Raw genomic sequence first — 14871 nt, forward strand, 5'->3', positions numbered from 1 at the left:
ACAACACATAGCACACAAAGTCAGTGTGCCAAGCAGTCACAGCCCTTAAGGCTCAATAACACACCTGATACTTTTGTAATAGGTGACTCTATTGTCAAACACACTGACATCCCGCTCACCAGGCTGAATAAAGAGAAGGTCACAGTGAGCTGCCTGTCAGGTGCTAGGATCCGCCACATAATGCAAGCACTCAGGTCACTCCAAAGCAAATACAAATATGACTCAGTCATTGTACATGCTGGTGTGAATGTCCTGAGACGAACCTCCCTCGACTACATGAAAAGAGACATAGAGGAGCTCTCTGATCATGTAGCCCAGGCCGGTATGACCCGGACCTTGAGCAGCATCTTACCCTCACCTAGAATGATGCCACAGTATAAAGACAAAATGATCGATTTTAACAATTGGCTAAAATTTTGGTGTCATTCAATGGGAATCCAGTGTCTGTCAGCCTGTGATGACATGCTCGAAAAGCCACATTGCTTTGCTAGGGACGGCTTGCACCTGTCACCCCTGGGCTTTTGGATATTGACAAAGGCTCTTGCCACCCCCATAGTGCCTTTTTTAGGCAAGGCTCAAAAGTTAAACCCACCTCCATAGACAGCACAAGGAACAAGAAACTAAGGGTAATGCTGCTAAATGCCAGAAGTCTTAACCTCAAGATGCATGCACTCGAAGCTCTCCTCAGTATGGAGAACATCGATATCTGTGCAGTGACAGAAACCTGGTTCAAGGCTCCAGAAAGCACCCCAACACTACCGGGTTATACCTCATATCATGCTTTTTGGCCCCAAAACCCGGACCGAACCACACAAGGAGGGGGAGTTTCCATATTTATCAAGGATAGCCACACCTCAAGGTTAGTGGAATTGCACGAAGTATCGGAGACCATCCATGTGCAACTGACAGTGGGCAAGACTGCTTTTCAGTTTATAGCATCCTACAGACCACCCTCTCAAAGTCAGGAGTCCCACTCGGCTTTCCTGAAAACATTGGAGAACATGAAGATCTCTCCGAACACCATTATACTGGGCGACTTCAACTACCCAAACATAGACTGGGAGCATTACTCAAGCCCCAGCACCTTAGCCCAAAGGTTCCTGGAATTTATAAACTCAAATGCTATGGAACAACTAGTCACCACTCCCACAAGAGGGGAAAACATACTAGACCTGATCATTACCAACTTGGGGACTCTATGCTCCATACCAGAAGTATATCCCTCATTGGTAAGCTCAGACCATAAATTAATTTCACTGAATATCCACATCCCGACCCCACCCCCAGCCCAGAAAATCACAGTGAAAAACTTCTCAAAAGCGAACTTCACACTTCTCAAAACTGAAGTGGAATCCTTCAAGGCCCCAGGGCCAGAGGAAACTACGGCCCAAACTGCAGAATCCTATATAAACGCATTCTACGGACATCTCCAGGAATGCATGGATCATGTTATCCCAAACAAAATCAAGACCCAATCATCCAAAGGCAGGTGTCCAGTCTGGTGGACCCCAGCCATAAATAAACTGTACAACAGAAGGAGGAAGCTACTACATGATAGAGCAAAATCCCTAAAAGGGAAGGCATCTCTGATCAGTACTAGCAAAAAATTACGATCCCTCATAAAATCCTCCAAGGCCAGCTTTGAGAGAAAAATTGCACAGGACACTAAAGACAATCATAAGGCTTTTTTCAGTTATGTTATGAACCTGGGATGCAACTCCCAGACTTGTTCTGAGTTGTTTCTAAATGACAAAAAATACACTGAACCCACAGACATCACCAATATCCTGGAAAACAGGTTCAGTGCAAACTTCTCCCCCCCCCCCCCAAAAGAGCAAGTATCTATCCTGGCAGAGTGCAGCCTCCCAAACATCTCTGATGCTCACGTGAAGGCCGCCCTCTCCAAAGCAAAAAACACTGCTTCCATGGTACCAGATGGCATCCCGGGTTGCGTCCTACATGAACTCCAAGAAGAATTAATCCCTCCAGTAAAACTGCTGTACAATCTCAGCCTCACTACAGGATATGTGCCCAAAGAATGGCGTACAGCAACAGTGGTCCCACTCCACAAAGGTGGCGCCTCTGCAGACCCTGGAAACTATTGCTCCATAAGGCTCACTAGCCTAGTCTGTAAGGCTATGGAGAGGATCATCATGGAACTCATAAACAAAGACATTGGGGACCTACAAACACTAGATCCTACCCAATTTGGCTTTGTCAAGGGCAGATCCTGCCTTTTGAACCTGGTCGACTTTTTCGAAACAGTCACCAAGGCCATAGATGATGGGAAGGTAGTCCACACAGCCTATCTGGACCTCGCAAAGGCATTTGACACAATACCCCACTCGGGCATCATAGATAAGCTATCCAGCCTAAATATAAACCCCTATGTCACAAGATGGGTCGCAAACTGGCTCAAAGACAGAACCCACAGAGTCAGAGTTGCTGGAGCCATGTCAGACTCTAAACCGGTCACAAGTGGCGTCCAACAAGGTTCTGTCCTGGGACCTCTCTTGTTCGGTATTTACTTTTCTGAGGTACAGGCCAACGTGGGAGGACTATGGCTCACCAAGTTCACAGATGACTGCAAACTGGGCACCATAATCGACTCTCCAGCTGACACAAACATCCTTCAAAAAGGTCTCGCATAGATGGATAACTGGTGCCAGAGCCATAGTCTAAAGTTAATGCCAAAAAGTGAATAGTCATACCCTTTGGCAAAAACAATGTGCCCACAAATTACCACATAGGTGGTAACCCATTAAGTACAGAGAAAGTAATTAGGGATCTGGGGACCCAAGTTGATAGCAATCTCTCCTTTGACAACCACATTGCCAAAGTGGCTAGAAAGACCTTCTACATAGCCCACCTCATCATGAAAGGATTCACATCTAGATCAAGAGAGGTAATCGTGCCCATTTATTCATCCCTCATCAGGCCCATCATAGAATACAATGTCCCCTTTGTGATGTACCTTACCCGACACCTGCAGCAATTAGAAAGGCCCCAAAAGTACCTCACCAGGAGGATCAAGGGACTCAAACAGATGCCATATGCTGCTCGGTTAAAAAGCTCCAGCTCTACTCAGTTGCATACCGCCTACTTCGAGGCGATCTATGCCTGATATATAAAGCTATGTCCAACCCAGAATTAATGGACATGCTCCACCTCAGTAAATCTATATCCCTTAGAGCCACGTGCTCGAGGGACTTGAACCTCAGCACAGAAATAAATAGAACATGCTGGAGGGACAGATTCATAACCCAGAGCCTCCCTTCGCTCTGGAATAGAATTCCAATTCATGTTAGGCAGAGCACCTCACTGACTTTCTTCAAGAAAAATCTTGATGAGTGGATGGGGGGTCATAGGTTTGTCCCAGGGATTACTTCCGTGTCACTATTAGACAGAGGCACAGTAAACTAAGCTTTAAAAAGGGCACAGTATACTCAAATCAAGGGGTGGCATAAGCCAAACACAATCGGGCTAGGCTTATAAATGTCCCAGGGCAGATAGCCTAGTATGAACCTATGAACCTATGAACCTATGGATGTGTCCAGACACTGGAACCATGACCTGAGCATCCCAAACACACACTCTATTATATGTCTGGCCTGTGCATGTGCCTCATTATGGCATTCTTGTTCAGGTGTGTGTGCATTTCTGATGGGTGTCATCAGCCACGGCTCCAGTGTGTACCCAGCATCCCCCACTAGGTGACCGTAGGGGATGTCCCCATTGGCAAATCTCTGGTACAGCTGCGTCAGATGTCATATGTGGGAATCTTGATAGCTGCTAGGGCAGCCAGCACACACATTCATTATAATGTCCTGGGCATCACATATGACCTGGCAGTTGATGGAGGGGATGCTCCTGCGGTTGATGTAGGCCCTACCCTGCTCACTGGGTGGTGCTTTGATGCATATGTGCATGCAGTCTATGGCACCCACTACCCCAGGATATTCTGCTATTTGGTGAAAGAGAAGCATATTGCTGGTCAACACCTCACCCACTACCCCAGGATATTCTGCTATTTGGTGAAAGAGAAGCATATTGCTGGTCAACACCTCACGGGTGTTGAGGAACTATACGTGCTCACTGGCATGTGCTGACATGGCATCCATAAAATGGTCAAATACTCTGGATGCTGATGCCTATAAGATCCCCATGATATCCCCAGTTGTGATTTGGGAGGTACCTGTGGCTAGTATACCTAGGCCTTTACATACCTTGATATCCACTGGGATGGACACCCCTCGGTCAGTTTGGTGTGTCAGGTGTGGCCGGCACACCTCAACAACTTGCTGTAGGAGTTCTCTGTCCACCCTATAGCGCTCCACTATCTCCAGCTCATGTAGCCCCTGGTAGGTTACCCTGGGTCTGTACACTCTTCTCCATCTCCTCACTGTGGGTTATTCGGCAGCATTCACATCCTCACCACCCTCAGCCTCTTGCACATGTTGTTCTATGTTGCCTGCTGCAGCCCTTCACATTTTGTAGGTTTGTTTGTTAAGATTTCCCCACTTGTATACACCAGTGGTGTAGAGTGTAGGAAAAACCAGAGGGGAAGTTGTTTGCTTAGTTTCTAGTAGTGTTCTAGGCTGGGATAGTCTGCTTACTGTGTAATTGGCTGATTCTAATACATTTCACCTGCCAGCTAATTCTCCTTGATTACCTTTCTACTGCTGTTTTCCCTTCCCATTGCCTTCCTGTTTAAGCCCGTGTGCTCTCCGCACAAACAGAGTGCTCAAATGTGCAAACTGTTGCTATTTCCAGGTTTCAACTATTTTTCTTCCTCTAAATCCCAGTGTCTGGCATGCATACCTGCTTAGGCTGTGTAAAGAGTGATATGCAGGTTTAGACACACCTCCTAGCTAAACTAGGAGCAGATCCAGGCCACAGGGTTAAAATCTGCTTACAGTATGCCTAAAATTCCCCCCATGATGTCACCTAACTCCTAGGCTTGCACCAAGCTATTCCTACTCTTACACTGTTGGGACCTGACTCCCATGCTCGGGTAAACGGGGATTCACTATCCTTCCCCTCATTTGCATAGGATTGCCTGCTAATGCATAGTTACATGTCTCACACTTAGCCTCCCCCCTTAGCAACCACTACTCACTGGCCAGGTTGTCTTCTGCCTGCCATTGACTTGCATGGCAGAATACTGATTTTAGTTAGAATGCTTAATTTAGGTTCATTTCGTTATTTTCCCCCGATCCTGTTTGCGCGCTGCTGCTCTATGCTTAAACATCTGAGATCAGCAAAAAAAAGTTTTTTTTAATGTTTTGTATTGTTTGCAATGCCAGTGGCCTTATACTTGGCCATTGGCATGCTTACTACATGATATGCAGCCTTTATTTGGAGCTGTCATAGCTCCGTTTTGGATTTTGCAGAAATGTACTGTTACTAACTGAGTACATTTCTGCTGATTGCATTAGACCTGCACGGATGGTCGCAAGCTTCCTGGATCACAAAAATCACCTAATTTGCATGGATTTCTCCTGCATATGGGGTGATTTGCATACAAGGGCTTCGTCCATGCAGGATTAGTGCAGGAGCTCTCGTGCACACCCCTGCAGGCTGTTCCTGGATCACATGGCAGACATATTGCCTGCTTGAGCTCCTGCACTGATCTTGCACTCCGTGCAAGCTTTTGAGAATCCAGGGGATATTGTTAGAACACTTTTGTTAACCAGACATAGGCTTTCACATGAGAACATGAAAGTCCTCTTTGAGTGCATGTTTACTGAGATACTTACAGATATATGAAAATGTATGTTTATTTATATACTTAGCAATATAAATAATAGTGAATAACTCTAAAAATGTACAAGTTACAGTGCACATATCAAAAACAGTTTTTTCAACAACATCTAAGGTTCCATCTGATGCCATAGAATAATTTGAAAGTCACTTAGTGTTTGAAATATTAGGTACCTACGGAAATATTCCTTATTTCCATAATTACTAACAAACAACTAGAAATATCTTCAGTATAATGTGATATAAATGAACATTGACAATGAATGTTGCTCTCTCCCACCATGATATTTCACATCATACCTTTAACTAGCATGTGAGTATCACAGTTATGAAAATAAGAACATAAAATATGAAAATATGAATAATAGGTGGCAAACAGTGATTCATTTCTCCACTGCAGGGCATCCTAAATTAACATTCTTAGTGTCATTTTATGAATAAATACTTACCCTTTGTAATACTGACTATTATTAGCTAATAAAGTGCTTAGCTAAAAAAAACAAATCCAAAAAAAAGATCTGGATGCCATAAGTAGCTATGGGTGTGAACTGAAAGTATACAAAAAAGGCACTTCAGGCTTGAATGAGTTTAATACCAGTAGAAGTTGCAATGACTGAACTGAGCCACAGCCCAAACCAATTTACAGAGAAGAATAAACTGACAGAAATTCACCTCATATCCTGGAGACAGAAGGCTGACAACTCAGCATGAAAATAAAGGGTCGAAATACCCTAACAGAAGGAGAATGTGTGTTAATTCCTATTGTACTTCTCAGACTACAGCAAAAATATCAGAACCGACAGGTAAAAAAAGTTGCTAAACTAGAATAATTTCTGAATAGGAAAAAAATCAAATGAAGCAAACTTGACAGCACTATACAAAGGAAAATAATGCAGTCATTATAATCCAAATTAAGATATTTATCAGTGGGAAGAAACTGGAAAATGAAGAAGAGATGTGGGGTGCAAATGTAGCCTACGAAAGTTATAGCCACTCATTGCATGCATAGTCCTAAAGATTAATCAAGATTGAAACCTACTATGGGTAATGCATAGTTACACATGCAATATGTAATTAAAAAGTCTAGAATTCAAACTATTGTAATCTTTTCTGACATTGTGCTATGGAACGATGTTTATTGATTTTGCCTTACAAGCAAAGAAAGCAGGAATTTATAACTGCTGGAGCCAGTTTGGCTCTCAGTTATGCTATGGGTATTCATCACAGTAGTCAATAGATTTATTATTATTGTTACTATTATTATTATTATTATTATTATTATTATTATTATTATTATTACTGATTATGCTGTGGGTATTCATCACAGCAGACATTATACTTTTTATTATTATTATTATTACTGATTTTATATATCTTGGATTATGTGTATGTTTAAACTCACACTTTTCAAAAATGTATGAAATTCTTGACTAACATCAATTCATCAGGAATTCTACACTGATAGAAAATAGATTTCAGTACAGTAACAGCACTCTGTGTTATGCCAATAATAGATAAGATCTCCTCTGATTAACCTGCAGCAAAATAAATATATCCCCGGATTCTCAAAAGCTGGCACGGAGTGCAAGATCAGTGCAGGAGCTCAAGCAGGCAATATGTCTGCCGTGCGATCCAGGAACAGTCTGCAGAGGCATGCACAAGTGCTCCTGCACTAATCTCGCATGGACTAAGCCCTGGTATGCAAATCACCTCATTTGCAGGTTAAATCCATGCAAATGAAGTGCCTTTGCAGTCCAGGAAGCTTGCAACAGTCTGTGCAAGACTAGTGCTATCTGTAGAAATGTACTTGGTTAGTAATCGAGTACATTTCTGCAAAATCCAAAACAGAGCTATGACAGCTCCAACTAAAGGCTGCATATCATGTAGTAAGCATGCCAATGGCCAAGTAGAAGGCCATTGGCATTGCAAACATAAAAAAATACAAAAATCAACTTTAAATTTTTTTATCCAATCTCAGCTGTTTAAGCATAGGGCAGCGGCGTGCAAACAGGATTGGGGGGGGGGATAACAAAATAAACCTAAAATAAGCAGTCTAACTAAAATCACTATTCTGCCATGCAAGTCAATGGCAGGCAGAAGACAACATGGCCAGTGAGTAGTGGTTGCTAAGGGGGGAGGCTCAGGGTGAGACATGCAACTATGCATTAGCAGGCAATCCTATCAAATTAGGGGAAGGATAGTGAATCCCAGTTTTCCCCAGCATGTGAGTCAGGTCCCAACAGTGTAAGAGTAGGAATAGCTTGGTGCAAGCCTAGGAGTTAGGTGACATCACGGGGTGTGTGTCAGGCATACTGTAAGTGGATTGGAGCCCTGTGGTTCGGGTTTGCTCCTAGCTTAGCACAGCTAAGCTAGGGGGTATGTCTAAACTTGCTTAGCACTCCTTACAAAGCCTAAGTGGGTGCGCATGCCACGCACCAGGTTTTACAGGAAGCACAAAGAGAATAAATCAGGAAATAGCAGCAGTGTGTACATTTGAGCACTCTGTGCGGCATGCATACAGGCTTAAACGGGAAGACAATGGGAAGGGAAATCAGCAGTAGGAAGGTAATCAAGGAGAACTAGCTTAGCTGGCAGGTGAAATGTATCAGAATCAGCCAATTACACAGGCAGCAGACTAGCCCAGCAAAGAATACTATTATAAACTAAGCAAACACGTTCCCCTCTGGTTTTTCCCACACTCTACACCACCAGTGTAAACAAGCGGGGAACTTTTAACACTCACAACAGCAAAATTATAGGGGCTGCAATAGCTATCATACAACTTGTGGAAGAGGCTGCGGGTGGTGAGGATGTGAATGCTGTCAACCAACCCACAGTGAGGAGACAGAAAAAAGTGTACAGACCCAGGATAACCTACCAGGGCCTACATGAGCTGGAGATAGTGGAGCACTACAGGGTCGACAGGGACCTCCTACATCAAACTGTTGAGCTGTGCCAGCCATGCCTCACACACAGAACTAACAGAGGGGAACCCATCCCAATGGATACCAAGGTATGTGTAGGCCTGAGAATACTAGCTACAGGTACCTTCCAAAGGCCAACTGGGGATATGATGGGGATTTCACAGGCATCAGCATCCAGGGTACTCCACCAGTTCCTGGATGCCATGTCAGCACATGTCGGTGAGCACATATATTTCCCCAACACTCGTGAGGCATTGGCCAGCAATATGCAACTGTTCCACCAAATAGCAGAATACCCTGAGGTAGTAGGTGCAATAGACTGCATGTACATATGAATCAAAGCACCACCCGGTGAACGGGGTAGAGTCTACATCAACCGCAAGGGCTTCCCCTCCATCAACTGCCAGGTCGTGTGTGATGCCCAGGGCATAATAATGAATGTGTGTGCTGGCTGCCCTGGAAGCTATCACAATTTCCACATCTGGCATCTGATGCAGCTGTACCAGAGATTTGTCAATGGGGACATCCCTCAGGGTTACCTAGTGGGGGATGCTGGATATGCACTGGAGCCGTGGCTGATGACACCCATCAGAAATGCACACACACCCGAACAAGAACTCCATAATGAGGCAAACGCACAGACTAGAATTATAGTAGAGCATGTGTTTGGAATGCTCAAGTCAGGGTTCTGGTGTCTGGATACATCCAGTGGAGCCTTGCAGTATTCACCAGCTACATGTACCCAAATTGTCCTTGTATGTGCTATGCTACACAATATGATCCTGTGAAAACAGCGGCAGCAGGAACAACATGGGGCAGGGTCACACAGCCCCCCACCATTGCCAAGGCCTGCACAGGCACAGAGTGACTCAGAGTAGGAACAACCTGAGCCTGCCCCAGTAGGCAGAAGGAGGCATACCCAGTATGCCCTGACCTTGACAAAGAGGCAACGCATAGCACATACACTGACACAGGAGGGACCCAGGGAATAACACCTCCCTCTGACTCTCACATACAGTAAAAGGGATGCCCAACATTACACTTCCTGTGCCTAACCATGTGTAGGGAGTGCACTATGTGCATCCGACATAGGCAGCCCTGCAGTACCACCCTCAATACTGGGACACCCACAAGATAAGTGACTCACACATGCCAGTCAGGGGCATCACATACCCAACAACAGTCACAGCCAGCAGGACAGGTGTAGGCAAAGACAACCAAAGCCTGTGCTATGGTCTACACAGACAGACTACAGCAGGTCAGGTATTGGGATGTCAGTTTTGAAGGGTAGGAAGTCAGAAACTAATATGTATGTAATTAAAAGCTAAAATCTGTAGTACACTGGTATGCCTCTAGCCAGCATGATAGGTAAGACTACAGACTGAAATGTAATACCTGACATACCAGTACAGTCCTAGTAAATGTGTATAAGTGTCAGGTGTGCCTCCCCCATCTGACATAGAAATGTAGTCACAGTCAGGTGTGCCCTACCCCCAATCTTGTGTAGAAATGTATAAATAGTCAGGTGTGCCCTCCCCATCCTACATAGAAATATAGTAACAATCAGGTGTGTCCTCCCCCACAATCCTGTGTAGAAATGTAGAAATAGTCAGGTGTGCCCCCCACATCCCACTTAGAAATATAGTAACAGTCAGGTGTGCCCCCTCCACAATCCTGTGTAGAAATGTAGAAATAGTCAGGTGTGCCCCCCCATCACATGTAGAAATATAGTAACAGTCAGGTGTGCCCCCCCAAAATCCCATGCAGAAATGTAGAAATAGTCAGGTGTACCCCCCATCCTATACAGAAACGTTGTAACAGTCCATGCCAAATGCCCCATGGATACCCTGCAGAGACACCATGCTACCCGTATGTGTACAACACAAAGGTCATCACTGCAGTACAAACTACCTGAACTCGATCCACACATTCAATACAGATGACCATACTGGGCATGCCCACGCACTTAGAGTAATGAAGGCAATGTCAGTCAACAACATACTGAAAGGTTATACTGGGCATGCTCACACACCTAAACACATGAAGGCCATGTCTGCAAACACCAGTGGATCAGATATATCTTGCAGCCACAGATGTTAGTGCAAACACTCCTCAATATGCACCACACATGCTTTGCACACACAGTGGATAGGAATACAGGCATATATGTAAGGATGACACACTATAATAAGCCAAAGGTAGACATACATAGATGTGTTGAAGAGGGTGACCATGACAAGGAGCCATCCAGGGCTCTCCCATCCAGCATACAGCCAATGGGCCACAACCACACAAGGGTCTGATGTCACACACTGCAGATACTAGCCACCATTATCTGTCAGCATTACAGAGTGTGTGGTGCACATGCCAGCTGTGCAACATGACTGTTCAAGGAAGTAATCATCTAGCAGCTGTATACACGTACCTGTGGAATATGACACATGTTGTGCTCACATGTGGCATGTAAACCCCTAGATGAATGGGTTATGACCCATGCACACACACTGCCCCCCCATAGCCCCACTATGACAAGCCTGCTGAGGTCATCTACTGTAAAATACACCTTTGGGAGAACTGAATCTCTGTAATCTATCTGGTGTGTCCCATAATTGCATACTGCTGTAATGTGATAAACTAGTTAGGTAGGAGTTCTATCCCCCGCCTTGGCAACTGTGTGTGTTTGTCTGACTCTGTCTGTGTAGAGAGCAATGAATTTTAGGGTGGTCACACTCCCCACAATTGAAATGCTCTACTTTGGTAAGGCTGCTGATGTCATCCACCTAGAAATACATCCCTGGAAAAGTTGTATCCCAGTATTCTCTGTGGGGTGTCCCATAACTGCATACTGCTGTAGTGTGATAAAATAGTTAGGTAGGAGTTAAATTCTTAGACATGGCAACTGTGTGTATCTGTCTGTCTGTGTAGAGAGCAATGCTTTTTAGGGTAGTCACACTCCCTACAATTCAAATGCTCATCTTCGGCAAGGCTGCTGATGTCATCCACCTAGAAATACACCCCTGGGTAGTTTTAGCCCAGTAATCTCCATAACACGTCCTGTAACTGCGTACTGCTGTAGTATGCTGAATTAGGTAGGTAGCTGTTCTAATCACAGACATGACAAGTGTGTGTTTGTGTATGTGTCTGTCTGTGTAGAGAGCAATGCATTTTAGGGTAGTTGCACTCCCTACAATTCACATGCTCATCTTTGGCAAGGCTGCTGATGTCATCCACCTAGAAATACACCTCTAGGAAGTTGCAAGTTAGTAATCTCCATAGCATGTCCTGTAACTGTACAGTGTGATAAATTAAGAAAGTAGCTGTTTAATCCCAGACATGGCAAGTGTGTGTGACTTGTGCTTTTTAGGGTAGCCACACTCCCTACAATTCAAATGCTCATCTTTGGCAAGGCTGCTGATGTTATCCATCTAGAAATACACCTCTAGGAAGCTATAGCCCAGTAATTTCCATAGCGCATCCTGTAACTGCATACTGCTGTAGTGTGATAAATTAGGTAGGTAGCTGCTCTAATCCCAGGCATGACAAGTTTGTGTGTCTGTCTGTCTGTGTAAAAAGCAATGGTTTTTAGGGTAGTCACACTCCCTGCAATTCAAATGCACATCTTTGGCAAGGCTGCTGATGTCATCTACCTAGAAATACACCTCTGGGAAGCTGTATCCCAGTAAACTCCATAGCGCGTGCCATAACTGCATATTGTTGTAATATGATATTGACTTCTGTTAGGGGTACTATACCCATGCATGTTGGTTGTCGATGATTTGCGTGTGTTTCAATGTCTATGTAGGGAGCAATGCATTTTAGGCTAGTCACACTCAATACATTTCCAATGGCTTACTTTGGCAGTCCTGCTGATGTCATCCAATGTGAAATACACCTTTGGGAAGAAGCACTCTGGCAATCTCCATGGCACGTACTATAACTGCATAGCACTGTAGTGTAATAAACTAGTTAGATAGGGGTTCAACTCCCAGACATGACAGGTGTGTGTGTGTGTGTGTTTGTAACTTTTATCCTGTGTGAGGTGGGTGTGAGTGTGTGACACCTGGGCCCAATGTGGGGTGGGTTTTGCAGATGTCTTTTATGGTGGCCCTATATCACAATGTCCACTGTACAGGGATAACAGATGTGAAATAGCCAAGAGGCTGGGGTGCAAATCTTTACCCATACATGTGACATCAAGGCCAGGCAATCACAGTTAGCAACCCCAGTATTACACACTCTCAACCCCATTTCACATACACACACACACACACACACACACACACACACACACACACACACACACACACACACACACACACACACACACACACATTTGCCAAGGCAACAGCCAATATGTGTGTAGTACACTGTATATTGGTGACTGCTAGTAACTATGGAGTGATTTCAGTACCCTACAGAGCGCATGGCAAACTGTCCATCTGTCCAATAGGCACATACATGCAGACACTGCACCTTCCCCATATTCCCCACTGGACACCTGCAACACCTGTGGTGCCATCACATGTGACACACAAAGGACATACCATGCCTAAAAACATGCCCTGTATGGACAGATGCCACTGAAGCCAGGGAATGCCGTTAGCATGCTATCAATGTAGGTGCAGGGTTAACCTGCTGTCCATTACCAGTTCCTGCCACAGGTGTCCAAGACTGACACATCTGATGATAATCTGTGTACACAACATGGGCCTGACACCCTAGGTACAGTTCCACATGCCACTGTACATGCATGTAGGAGGTGTGCACATCCCAGACACCGTCCATGTCATAGACTAGGGAACACATACATGGCAAGTGATGCACAGCACTGTCTGGCCACATGCAATAGCCACCCAGGTGACTGGATGGTGGATGCAATAATCAACTATGTGGGCAAATGCAGAAACCACTGGCCTGTACCACAATGCAGACCATTGTCATGTGGCCTGATGCCAAGGTATACCCATCAACAAGCCTTGTATAGCCATCTGGCACAGTCAACCACCACATACTCATGCAGAAATGTACCCATGCATGTCAGTACTGGCACCCTGTGTTTTTGTGTGTGTGTTGTATGATGTGTATGATCACATCCACACTCACTACAACCCCAGTGGCATACTGAAGCATGCTGTCTGATGTCAGACACCTCCCCATACCCTTTGCCCACATAACCTCTGTATGACCCATGCGGTGCATGGGATGCCTGCACAGTAATGTGTTGTGGCAATCTCACTAGTGATGAGCTATATCCCTGGCAAGTATGACAATGTGTGTGCATCCCTGTGAGAGTGTGGCTGTGTTGCTGCTGGCACCTGTTCATGCGGTCTGGCACATGTACATAACCTACCATATAGCTACCATATCTCTGTTGTAGATGGCACTCACCATCACAAATATGTTCTGTGGACTCCACAACAGGTAATCTATGTGGCGCATCCAACAACTGCATAGGACTGTGATAGCACTACATAGTCATGAGGGGTTTGATATCCTGTGCTGGTAGGTGTGTGACACAAACATGCTTAGGTTTTACTCTCCCTCCTACCTGACTTGTCGATGCCTATGTCTGCCTCTCTCACTCCCTCACTGGTGGATGTGGAGACATATCCCTGCTTTTCTTAGGCAGTAGCATGTGTATTTTAGGTAATGCTCATGATCAGTTGATGGCCTATGCACGAATTGCAGCCCTCCTCTAGCTGATTACATGTGGAACAGCTGTGGTAACATTCCAATAGCCAATTGCATGGAACCACACTCCAATATCTAGGAACATCATGTTTGTGTTGGTCCTTTTCATTCACTGTGAGCAGGAACGCATTATGTTGTTTGGCAAACAGCATCTCAGATGGAGTGGGGATTTATCTCTGACAACATACACTGTGGAAACAGGCCAACACACAGGAGGGGGATGTGCCTGACCTGACTACAGACTGTAAGTACTGCTATACTGCATTCAAAGTAATGTTGGTTTAACAGAGTGTGTGCAGATATGGTTGTCCTACATGTATTAATACCTGCCATGTCAGTTGTATGTTTATGAGGACTCCCCATCTGTAGGGTTATCTGCAGAGTGGGCAGTGTGTGGTGCCTTTGATGTCATGTGTTACCCACAGAACATGTATCTGTAAACTGCAGAAGGCAGTGTGAGGATTGCAGTCTGTAGATTGTGAAAGCCATGACA

Source organism: Protopterus annectens, chromosome 9.part0 (genome assembly GCF_019279795.1).
Source record: "Protopterus annectens isolate FY-2018-M chromosome 9.part0, PAN1.0, whole genome shotgun sequence".
Taxonomy (NCBI): domain Eukaryota; kingdom Metazoa; phylum Chordata; order Ceratodontiformes; family Protopteridae; genus Protopterus; species Protopterus annectens.